The 12,643-nt window shown below is 45.7% G+C and overlaps 1 protein-coding gene across 2 annotated transcripts in view; it reads left to right on the forward strand.

The window, feature by feature from the left end:
- Positions 1-865: 865 nt before the first annotated feature.
- The window catches only part of LOC8041025 (microtubule-associated serine/threonine-protein kinase 3), a 171,899-nt gene continuing 160,121 nt past the window's right edge, over positions 866-12,643 (forward strand). The window contains exon 1 of one of the 2 annotated variants that reach the window (XM_042289402.1): positions 866-1,366. The gene's annotated coding sequence lies outside the window, so the exon portion shown is untranslated. The remainder of the gene's footprint in view (positions 1,367-12,643) is intronic. The other variant, XM_042289403.1, reaches the window with a different exon arrangement.

Genomic DNA, 12,643 nt, shown 5'->3' on the forward strand with positions numbered 1-12,643 from the left:
TCTGCATGATCCTGTACTGCATGTTGGTTTCTAGCTGTGGTAATTATTTAGTTCCTGAAGATTGTTGAATGGTCAGTCTGCATGATCCTGTACGTTGCAGAAGGCACCTCTCATCGAAGCGGGGAAGCAGTGTTTGACTTCTCTCTACCAAATATTGCCCTTTGGCATAAAATGTCGAGTGTTTTTCTTGTAAGGTCGTGTCTTGTTAACATGAACGCCTCCGGTCCTCAGAATTGTCGTACATAAAAATGAATCAAGGTCAAAACCAGAAATATTGTTTAGCAAGCTCAGGTTTCGAGAGCATCACACTTTATATAGCGACAAATTCGCAAGGTTTAGGATTTTGTAAGGCGTGCAGGGTCTTGTCTGGAGACCGGCAACCAATGGGGTGTACACCGTGACTTCTTGTATTCAGTAATATATTTTACGTTTTGATGCCTCTTTTTGAAAGCTGGTGTTCATAATCACGAGACAAAAACTCGTGTATTTTCCCAGTTCGTTCCTGAAGTAGCTATCCATATTCCAGACTGCAGGTTTTTATATTAACGCACCAGGATTGCATGGCGACTTGCCGGTGGCAAAAAGTTTCGTCCATATTGCAGGGTATCCATATAACGGGGTCTATATTAACGAGACGTGACAAGTACTTTTTGTACGAAAATGAACACGCTCCCTCAGCTTCTTGGCGCATTCGAAAGTATGCAATAAGCTATTCTTTTTTTTTTTGCTGAAAGCTATTGATGTAGCGTTGCTTGAAGAGCGACAGGGTGGGTGTGTCAGTCTTCCACCGTGGCCAGGTGGCGCAAGTCGCCACCCACTTCCAAGGAGCTAGCTCTTCAGGAAAGAGAGAAGAGCACTTACCCAAGACCCAAGATGCAGCGCGCGCGCCATTCAGGCATTCAGTTTTCAGGGGCAGCCAGGAGCACGAAAGAACTGTGTGCGGATGACTGACTAAACGGAGAGACCGTGCTGCTGTCGCTTGCGCTCACTGGCCGTCTTTGCTTTTCAGCGTCGCGAACCTAATTCTTGCCGCGTGCGTACGTTACGAAGCGTCAAAACGACCGTGCATCGGCCAACAGCTGACGCCTGCACCTAGGAGTTCGTGTTCGGAGAGCAGCGTCGGTGGTCTCTGGCAGAACAGCGTAGGCCATGCGGACATGTGGGCGACGCCGACCGACGGCTCCCGTGGTGTTCGAGTGCGTCGTAAATACTTCGGTTTGCGGACTTAGCGCGACGTCTGTGCCGTGAAATCGCACCGAACGTGCTTCGACGCCTGTCCTCGGCTCCGCCGCCGAGGCTGCGAACGGCGTTGTTGTGATCGCACCCGAGCAATGGCCCCGATGTCCCGGACTTTAGCTGTCAACAGGTGAGCATTGTTTGGCTGTGTGCCGAGGTGTTCATTAACGCTTTTTTATTAGAATGCGAGTCGCCGATCCGTCGCACGCGCACAAAGAACTCTGCCCCAAAGAGAAAAGGAAGGAGGTCACGGGGGAGAGAGAGGTTGCAGCGAAAGTGTTCGCATCCGCTTTTTCGTCTCTTTTTTAGTTGCTTGGTTGTTGGAGCTGCGTCGTGCGTTTTATAGCCAATCTACGATTGCAAACTTGTTTGTCGGCTTTGGGAAGAGGTCGCTTGCTCCGGCCCGAGCCCTCCGAGGTTCGAACGGAGAACGGCGTCGGGGCGCTCTCGGTTCATTACGTAAATAAAAGGGCATGCGTGCCTTACCAGCCTTACGAAACGGCTCACCCGCCGCGGCCTGTTTTTCAGCTGGCTCGTTACGCGACCAAATCGACCGTGACCAAGGACCGAGTGAATATACTTTCTTCCGTCGCGTCGAGCTCCGACGGGGGATCGGGCTCGTGACGTCATCGCTTGTGTAAACAGGCTTCGCAGGTGGTGTCGCTGAAGTCATCCGAAAAGGACTGCGGAACACAAACAAACAGGCGGATTGCAAGCGAGTTCTGTCGGCGTCGGCAGGTCTGGCCTGGCGCGATAAGAGGGGGTAACAACGAGCAGACGTTCGTGGATGTGAACACCTGACACTTCGCGGAGTCTAAGCGTGAACAGATAGGCAAACTGGAGCGGTGGATATTATCTCGGTCGTTGACTTGCTCTTCAATAATATTAAGCGCACGTTTTACACTTGCCACGGATCGATCAGATAACATTCTCCCTTTCTCTGTATTTACAGCCTGAGGTGATGCTTAAAGGAAAACGAAAAGTAGAATCTACGTCTAAAATGCTTGTAATCCAGACAACCTTAATTTTCGAGCACATCTTGAACATTTCCGATGCTTCCACCTTGCATTGCTGAAAAAAAAAAAAAAAAAAAGAATAGACGCACATTGTCATCACGCTTACTGGTTTTAAACACCCGTAGTGCTAAAAAAAAAAAAAAAAAAGATGTCAACGCAGATTTTTAAGTTGAGACAGCGGTGCAAATTAGTCCTTTCGAGAGTATTCCAAGAACTCGATGCCTAAGCATTTAAATGAGGGTGTACCTTTCGTTTTAATTCGAAATGAATTGATGTGACAGCCATCATGAACATGGTAGGCGGCACTTTCAAGAACTGCACAGTCAGTCGGTGATGAGACAGAGACGTGTCATTGTCAATACGAGAGCCCGTGATGATCGAAACAAGATGCTCGATGACGAAACGCAATTCATTGAACTCGATATGACAGATAGCTCTTGACTGGCGGAGAGCAACGGAGGAAGCGATGAGCTGTCAAAGATGATGCCTACTTAGCTCATGGTTCGCAAGAACAGGGCCAAGATGGATTTTTTAATTTATTTTGTTTATTGCAGTCATAAACAAGGACCCACGGAAGCATGCGGTACCTGGCGTCGAACAGTATGCTTATAGGCTTTTTTTTTTCCTTCTCGTTCTTGGTTACGTGGGCAACCCACGTAACCGAGAACGAGAGGGGAAAAAAAAAAGCCTATAAGCATACTGTTCGACGCCAGGTACCGCATGCTTCCGTGGGTCCTTGTTTATGACTGGTATGCGGGACGAAAAAAAAAAATAAAGCGTTTCAACCTGGAATATGCGAGGAAATATAGGTGAGGCACCACAAGAGTGTGTGACAATCACGCATTTTCGTGAACACCTTCCAGCGGCGTGGAGATATCGGAACAATGTTTTGACATATACCAGAAGTGCCAAAATTCTTGATGGCTGGACCCTTGTGGAAAAGGTGTATACAATAATTGTGAAGCACACAATTATAGAGGATGACGATGTTTCTGCGACTTTTCCCTTTGCAGCGGGCGAGCTCGAAAAACATTTCGTGCCATAGCCAAAATAAATAGTGAAAAAAAAAAGGACACATAAAACAATTATTTTCTATCGCAGTGTTTGCTGTGGCAACACTGGCTCCACCTACTTCCCCCTTTTCTGTATTGTTGGCACCTGGAGACAAAGTGAACCCCAGAGCATCCGTTAAGGTCATATCGGGGTGAGGATTATGATGGTCCATCACAGGTGGTAAAAGGCACTCACAGGAAAGCACCAAATGCTCTACCGTCCCAGCACAATCCCCGCACGCCCGACACACAGTGTAGATTCTACCTTGGAGTCTAATTGTTTCCGGTAGTCCAGTGTTGCCCTCGCCTTGCCCTCGCCTCGAAAATCAGTCGGCTGCCCAAACTGTTGTCATACAGTTTGGTTTCTGCCGCTATCGCTTGTTTATTTTCCCTGTATGATCATAAGGTTGATTTTCCTTGAGCCGCTTTGAGCCACTCTCACATATTCTTCTTCGAACTTAGCTTCCCACTTCTGCGCTGTTTTTGCCTCCACGGGCTCTGCGAAGAAGTGGTACTTGCTCTCAAGGTGGTAGAGACGCCTGTGGCACCATGTCTGTAGTCCACTTGTATGGGTGTAGTCGAATAGCCTCCTGACCCACCGGCACCGATTAGTCGTCCGTCGTACCCGAGCCTGCTGGAAGCCTTTCGGACTTCGAGACCATCCCATGTCCGTCTGGACGGCCTCGTTGGCAACGCTCCCATGACAGCCCCAGTGCCTGCCGACCCACCTCACGTCGTTGTCACTCCGTGACGTCTAGCTTGTCACCAAGGACGCACACAGTCGCGTTGGCGAAAGTCAGCCCCGCTACAATCACCTCCTTCCACACCTCCCCAGTTATTAAGAACCTGTCACGACTCTACAGGCTGCGTTTGTGGAGGACGTTGGACCCTCACATGGCCAGCTGACAGAAGTGGTTAGGGTGTTCCCAGGTAGTCTGGAAAATCGGAGAGAAAAACGTCCAGGTACTTTATATGGCCCCTTCAAAAATTACACTCTCTTGCGGTCTACCTTGAAAGGGTGGCACTCAGTTGGTCGAAGACGATTTAGCAGCCGAAATCCCCCCCGCCCCGAATTGTTCATCGCAAGACGCTTTAGTGAATTTAACCGCCGCGAAACGTTGTGTACGGGTGGGCCACGTGGGTTAACATTCGCGTTAACCCACCTGGCCCACTCGTCAGCGCCCCGTATTCACTAGGGGCGCTGACCCTAGTGACGCCACTGATCCAGGATTTCACAAACTATGCTCACCGCCTCTGAAACATTTCAGACAGCTTCGCCCACGTTCCCTGCGGGAGATCAATTCTGAACGTTTTTTTATAAGCCCCGAACTTCACACCTGCACCTATGTTTTTGTTTGTATAGATAGATTGACCAAAAAAACCGTAGTTCTGTCGAAGTGGGTTGTGTTAAAACTGTTAACCCGCAGCTCATGGGTAGGGTGACCACCTTCCTGATAGAGAAATGCGGGACACGGTGACCGGGGGGGGGGGGGGGGGGGGGGGGGTCAGTGTTATTACAACTGCGGCATCTAAGAAGGATAAGATAAGAGGACATATGTTACCACCCACACCACGAAATGTGGCTGAAAGCATATTATACACCTGCCCACTGTATTACGGCCATTAAGCTCAAATAATTTTCACACCCAGTGATGTATATATATATACATATACAGTATATATGTATATATATATATATATATATATGTATATATATATACTGTAATTCGGAAAATGTTATTTATTTAATTCAATGTAGAAAATGCCAAATTCAATACATAGGAGAAACTAAAACAAGCATAAGAAAACGCATGAATCTACATAAAAGTCATGTACGTAAACACGTTGCCGGACCGGTTTCCCGTCACTTAAACTCCGCAGGACATAACGGACTTTCTGATTTTAATTTTATTATACTCCAGGGGGGCTTTCGAACCACCAGAGATCGAAAAAATAAAGAATCTGAATTTATCTATAGATTTAATACTTTAGAACCGAAGGGCCTTAACAGTTCGAAAGGATCATTGCCCTCTTTTTTTATGGACATTTAATTGAGATCTTCTAATCGGTACGGCACTGTTGCTTTTTTTTTTTTTTTCTCGCTTCATCGTTTAATGTGACACGAGCAAACGCGTAACATTGGGCCTCTCATTGGCTTCACATGACACCAGGTATAGTTGGGTTATACCCAACCACATGTCCCAAAAACTGGTTTTATGATAAGAATGGCAGTAATAATATTATATTTAATTATTTCCATAGTATTTATTACATTAATATCGGGATATATTAAACTTTTAAGCGAGAATTTAGTTGAGTAGGCACCCGCTAAACGGTAAGCATTTTTCCAATTAACTTCTTCTTTTTTCCGGCCGTTTTTTCTTTGATTGAAAGAAAAGGAGAACGAAGTCTTCTCACTTGACTGACGAAGAGCCTACCAGGCCCGAAACGTTTCACTGATCTCTTTTTTGGCAACCTCCTCGGCTAACTCCTTTAAGGCTGCGGTACCACGGCGGCCATCTTGAACAAAACATTAGTTGAACCACCAGGGCGGCGTTGGCTGTCCGTATGAGCAAATGCTGCAAAACCTGCGCGCCAATTTCGAAACCCTTTTTCCCGTCGCTTGCGACCTTGAGTTTCCTTCTCCACTCTTACGCCCCTCCTTTCACGTGTTCACCCTCATGCGCGTCGCGCCCACGTTCATTGTTGGGAGGACAATGTACCGGATAATCCCCAACTTGAGGCCCCCTGCCAAAATTGTCCGGCTGCCAAGTGATTTGAGCGAGATGGGGTTTTGAAGCGGTATGGAAAAGTGGGACCGTCAATTTTGAACTATGCCTTTTCGATACTGCATACGTTGTGTACGGGGCTGGCCAAGGCACGGGCGCGAGGAGGAGCACTCGCACGTAGAAATGGTAGGACGCGCTTTCTGAAATCACACGCCTACATTCCGCAGCGTTGCAATCCTACGAGTAAAACAGAGTACATCTTCGGACAGTGCGTGAGTTGATGCCGGCCGTACGAAAGACACCCATCGCGCTTCCTGTAACTACTGCCTCTGCTTGCACGCGCTGCCGATTGGCGGTCCTTTCTTTATTTTGTTTCGTCGCTCTTTTGAAAATACTGAAACTAATATTTGCTCAGACCCTGCTCATCGTACCTCTGCACTACAGTTGTGTAAACACGTTGTGATGTAATTTGAGATATGGGACGGAGTGTCTACATTCTTATTTCGTGTGTAATGCCGGCATAAGATTCCTTTGCTGCCAGAGGGTCAAAATAATGGTAGGGTCGGCAGCAAAAACTATTTCAATGACCGAATTATGATCAAACACCAGTAAGAACATAAAAAAGAAATCACATGGGGCCAATAAAAATATTGCTACAAGAGGATGGTGCGTGGGGCACAAACAATATTCGGAGTGACGTTGAGGGAACGCGACAAGCCAGATCTTTCCTGATGGCAGCCGTAAAAGTTGATCTGGTGCCTCGTTTTGATCGGCTTTGCACGGAAACTCGTAAACTACCGACTATCTTGTCAGTGGTGAACATAGTGAGCATGAACTGGATGATTTTTTTGTTGTTGTTTTTGTTTCTGTAGTTAAATGAGAGTATGGAAATATGAGACGTCCGCTGACGCTTGCGTCGGCTAACGGAACCTCAATCGCCGATCGCGGCCGATGTCATGGGCGTATACAAATACATCAAGTCGTTTGGGCGGGAGCAGTTGAAGCGCCGCACTTTTTTGGCCGTTCAGTAGAGACTCCGCGAATTATGACTCGAGGCTACTCTGTGCGGAGGGAGCCGCTACTGAGCGCGACCAATCGGAAACCAAGGATGGCTGAAATTTCCTAATTGCCACGAGATTTGCAAATTCGTTCTTCCCGCCGTAGTAAATTCGTCCGAATCGCTATTCGATTTACTAATCGATTATTTGGATGAAAAGATATATTTCAAAATTCGTACGTGGCTCACCAAATGGCAATAAAATTGGTATAGGATTTCAAACCTATATAGTGTCGCCCTAATTTCCAAACTTGTTTCACTTGAAATTAGAGTTCACGCGCAAGCGAGCTGGTGGAAGCCTATACTAAAAAGGCCAGAAACAAGAGAAACAAAAAATAAATAAATAAGAGCGGGATAAGCGCAACACAGTCTCAAATCACAGCTGAAAATGGTTACTTGGTAAGTGTAAATGTCCAGACATTGTATTAGTAAAATGTATATATATATACGTATATATATATATATATATATATATATATATATATATATATATATATATATATATATATAAAAAGTCAAAAATGCGTACTGTCGGAGTTATTAATTCGAAGTTTATTCCGACGTTTCGAGCGGGGACCGTTCTTCATTAGGTGATGAAGAGTGGTCCCCGCTCGAAACGTCGTAGTAAACTTCGAATTAGTAACTCTGACAGTACGCATTTTTGCCTTTGTATATATATATATATATATATATATATATATATATATATATATATATATATATAGAGAGAGAGAGAGAGAGAGAGAGATAGGTAGATAGATATTTTTCACTATTTGCTGACGGCCGAAACTAACTATGCAACACAACAAGTAAAACCACAGAGCTGCCCTGCCTCATATCACCCTCAGTTGGAGCTCGACTGACACATTGCGCCGATCAAGCATCACCAACAGCTCAACACCCAAACGCCACGGCGTTCACTATCTTTGTTTGGGTGATTCCACCCACTAATATAACAACTCATACAATGCGCCGTGATAAAGTGCTTTTTGTCTTTGTGTATGTGTTTTCGTGACATCTAACCTCTGTTTGCGCTCTGACTAAGAATGAAACCATGTATACTAAAACATCGATAGTGGTATCTATTTTTAGCGACGCTCGCACACGTCTTGCCTTTGACGCAGTGGCATTCTCATCTCCCATACACGGATATTTGGACAAAATAGGTTGGTCGGCCTTCACTCATTAGCTGCGGAACGTTTTGACCGTGACGTATGTATAATTCAAAGAAGCACCGACAGGCCGGTGCCCCTTTGAAAACAAATCATGTTCGCGTAGAGATATTTAGCGGCTATAGTATAGTCCGTGGGTATTTATTTCTAGGCCAACTCGTCGGCGTCAGTCGGTACAGGCGCTGGAGGCGTGATGAAAATGCTGGCAGATGTCGGCTTGACGAGCCCCACACCTTCCCCTTACAGCAGATGGCAAATAAACCAACAACAATATTTGTCGACGGGCAATTGATTGAAGAGGCCAATCGGTAGTAGGATGACTCGACAAAGGGTAATTCATCAAAAATTCCAACTCGTTGACAATTGTTTGTGAGGCCATTCAGTTTCCACATTGCACTCATCTTCTGTATTAGTACACATACACATGTTAGACATTTTAATATAAGCAAGTTTCGGGCACCGGATGTTTTTTTGAAAAGCTGTTTCACCGAATTTCGCATCTCCCGGTTCGTCGAATTTTGATATGAAATCATAATATAATTATTATACTTGTCACTTCTTCAATTAGAAATGGTTACAGATAATTATAAAATAAAAGTAGGCTTTCGCAAAAATTATGTCGATTATAGGCTATGCCAACGTAGCCGAACAGTAAAAAAAAATGTTATGAGGGTGTTTTTGTTAGGGTTCAAAAAAGACAAAGGCGATTCTTCAAATGAGCACTGGTACACAGGCCGACTGGTAACATAATTAATATAAAAGCACCGACTTCACAGAACAGGAAAAAAACAATTTCACTAGACGTTTCGCCTCCATGAATAAACGCCTCCATGAATCATGAATAACCAACTCGCCCAAGCTGAAGTTCTGACCAGTTTCGCCTCCCTTGCGGGAGGCATCTTCAGTAGTCACTAAACAATGCCTGTGTAAGCTTCGTGGAGGGGGCCGCGTTTTTTGTTACACACGGATGTGTGTGTCCCTGCGAACAAACCACGATTCTAGGATTTTCGGGACCCCCATCTGTCCTCCCTCGCCAAGGTCGTCGCCGCCGGGAAGTCAAAATAATGCCCTATTGTCCACACATAGTACACCAGTTCAGACTTCAGTCGGGTCGCGTGGGATGCGCACGTGACGTCACGCTTGTGTTTACAAAGCAAATGAAAAGTTCAACCTCAAGTCAACGCTATTTATCAAATATGTCCGTACTTCGTGGAGAGGGCCGCGGTTTTTCTTACACACGGATGTGTCTCTGAGAACAAACACGATTTTAGGAGATTTTCGGGACCCCCATCTTTGTCATAGGGTGACTCGTTTATCGGACTGTTCGTCGCAGCGAGAGTACAGGGAAGGATAATAATTCATACCCTATATCGTGCAGAAGAGAAGAATATAAAAAAAAAAAGAAAACGAAGCGAAAATTTCGATTTCCTTTCTTGTGGACAGGGCATTGTAGGTGAACGTGGCTTCTTTGTTTGATTCGCCGAAGTAGCAACAAAGCGACATTTTACGATCGAGCGAGCACCGTCGGAAACACTGCCCAAAATAATTTTATAGGGAGTTTCACGGCTTTCCACTGCGACATAAGCACGTGGATAGAAAAACAAATATTGACAACAATAATTGTCGAATATTTTTGGCACGCTCACTCCTGGTTTTTCTTCATAATTTGATGACTCATATGTTGATTTTGTTTGCGGAACCGTATTTCTGACCGGCAATTTTATTGCGTACGCGAAGCTTTTGCGTGCGATCCACTACAGTTAATTATTTTGGGGTGTCCAAGTTGAAGCGGTGCGTGTTATTTTTCGATCTCTGTCCGAATGATACAAAGTTTCACGTTTTCACCCTGTGAGTGAAGTGAGTTGGTCAGTGCTAGCATCGAAGGCTAACTTCGAACTCTAATTTGGAAATAATGTCTCTGTTGCCGCATCGCGGACAAAGATATATATGCTCTTATCACTGTAGCAAAATAACGTGGCAGGATTTGTGCTCTTGTTATGATCGTGTACCATTGTAGTCAACGTCATCCCAGCACGGCGTATCGTTTTTGTATTCGGTTCAGCCCTGCAAACCACACTTAGGAAAAAAATGAAAGTTTGCACCTTGTTTGTTCAATTTTTTGTTATACTGCAGAAACATATTGCGCCCCGTGTTTTTGAAGGCACGGTAGACGGTGGTGACGGTGAGGTGACCGACCCTCATGTCAGCCGGCGTCTCGCTCGACCTCCTCGGAGGACAGGTCGTTTTTACTGGTGGCTGGTGCATACGTGGAGCAACTCCGCGCGCATTGCGTTCTTCATCTCAGAGAACGCAATACATGACTCAGCTCTATCTCGTCATCGCTCCAAAATGACAAGTGGAATTCGCAACTGTAGTCGGTGACAGGTCAAGAACGAAGTGGGAGCTCCTCCCACCCTGTTCCACTTCAGCGGAGCGAACGGGGGAGAGGAGGTCGCCCCCTCTCCAGCGTTCGCAAATGGCAAATATTAGTTTATTAGGCCACTAACTGTCAATTTACGCTCGTTCCTTTACGTCCGCCGCAGCCGATAATGTTATCCCCGGGAATACTAAAAGTATAATTTCTTTCAGCAAAAAAAACAAAACAAAACAAAACAGAATAATAAAACGCCCGGTATATCACAGCTTTGACAACGCTTCACGTGTGTGAGGTTCGATGACCGACAGAGAACCACCACTGGCCGTGCTCCCGAAGTGGGGAAGTGCAATTTATGGAGACCGATCATATTATCAGAAAGGTGCAGACTAGGGAGCCTTCATGTGCGCGAAGCGCACATGGAGGCACTCTAATGCAGACAATCCAGGAAAAGTATTCTTGCAACTATGAGGTTCCAGTTGTACTTACACATGCATTATCGTCAAATTTGACGGAGTTCCTTCCAACACTAAAGAGTTGTCAAGAGTGAAGATTATAAAGGAGAATATCAGCAGGAATCTATTGTCTGTTTACTGAAAACAAAACAAGCATCAGAAAAACGCATTTGGGCGGCTGGGGAGGCCAGAAGCACGGACTGCGCGCACCCAGCGTGGAACCAGCGAATGAGAGGGCACTCCTACCAATCTGTTTTCAGAGCCACGGTATGCCGGCTGCCGGCCAAATGCCCACTTTAATTCTATTATGGCTTTCGAAACGTAAATACACGCTCGAGAATTTTCAACAATATCACGCGAGCGCCGACCGGCCTGTAGATCAGCGCATCGTCACGGCGCGAAGTAGCGATATCAATGACAGTACGCGCGTGCGCAGAAGAAACGCGCCGAAGTCGGCGTCGGCTGCTAAGCTGTTTCCCCAATCACGACCCACCCCTGGCGCGACGCCCACCGCTTGCTCCACCCCATAAGCAGGGGACCTAGTAATCAAAGCGACACACACGGTACGCAAACACGAACAGCAGCCAGTAGGAAGGACACCGACACGAGCTTAGTCAGCGAACGAAAAGACAGACACAAACTTCACTCTAGGCAAACAGAGCAGGGGTAGTTACAAGGATGAGATGCGTGCGCAGACGGAGGTAAGCAGTGCACAATAAATACGCGAAAACTCGCAGCAACCGAAGAACTACGCAGCAAACACGTACGTGCACACGCACCAGAAGCACGTTCGTCACGCTGCGTATCTACGCAGAACTGGCGATTTTGGCATTTCGGTAATTTGAAACTTCGATATCGATTCCGTGAACAATTTATTCAGCAAACTGAACCGGTGGAGCCTCGCAGAAAAAAAAAAATCGTTTAACAATATGAAAGCGACTGAAATTCTTCCTAAAAGCTATATTAGCAGAAAGTACCGTGTTATAAAGGACCTCACGAGTTTCGACCAAGTTTTCCAGCACGTTATTTTGCAAGAAACGGAAGAAGCCAAGTGTACAACCAGTTTCCGAAGCTGGCAACCACAGCTGGAATCAGCGCCATCCTCGGCAGTTTCCTGAACCTCGCGTAGTCACATTTCAGCCACTGCCACATAGAGGGCGCAACCAGACATCCAATTTGTGTTTTCTGTGTGTTTTATGATTCTTTTTAATAAATAGGCTCGATTAGTGAAAATGTGGGCTAATAATCAGGACCTGGAACAGTAATCTCCATTTAATACTAAAAATATCGGCCTAAATGTCTGCCAAAAGGGGTCAAAATACTCGTTTTTGACTATCAACAAATACGTGATTTCACCTATATTCAAACTTTGTTTATGGAAAATCAAAAGTGAAATTTAGAAAAAGGGCCTCGCTTTGCAAAGCAGAATATGTTTTTCTTTGCGGGCCTACAATTTTATTCATGTGTGCCAATCCCTAAGCGCTGTACCACTGTACTACCAAATGAAGTTTGCCAAAATTAACGGTTTTTGTCACTTTTCACGTGAGCATTC

The sequence above is a fragment of the Ixodes scapularis genome, unplaced genomic scaffold (assembly GCF_016920785.2).
Source record: "Ixodes scapularis isolate PalLabHiFi unplaced genomic scaffold, ASM1692078v2 PGA_scaffold12__126_contigs__length_90152505, whole genome shotgun sequence".
Lineage (NCBI taxonomy): Eukaryota > Metazoa > Arthropoda > Arachnida > Ixodida > Ixodidae > Ixodes > Ixodes scapularis.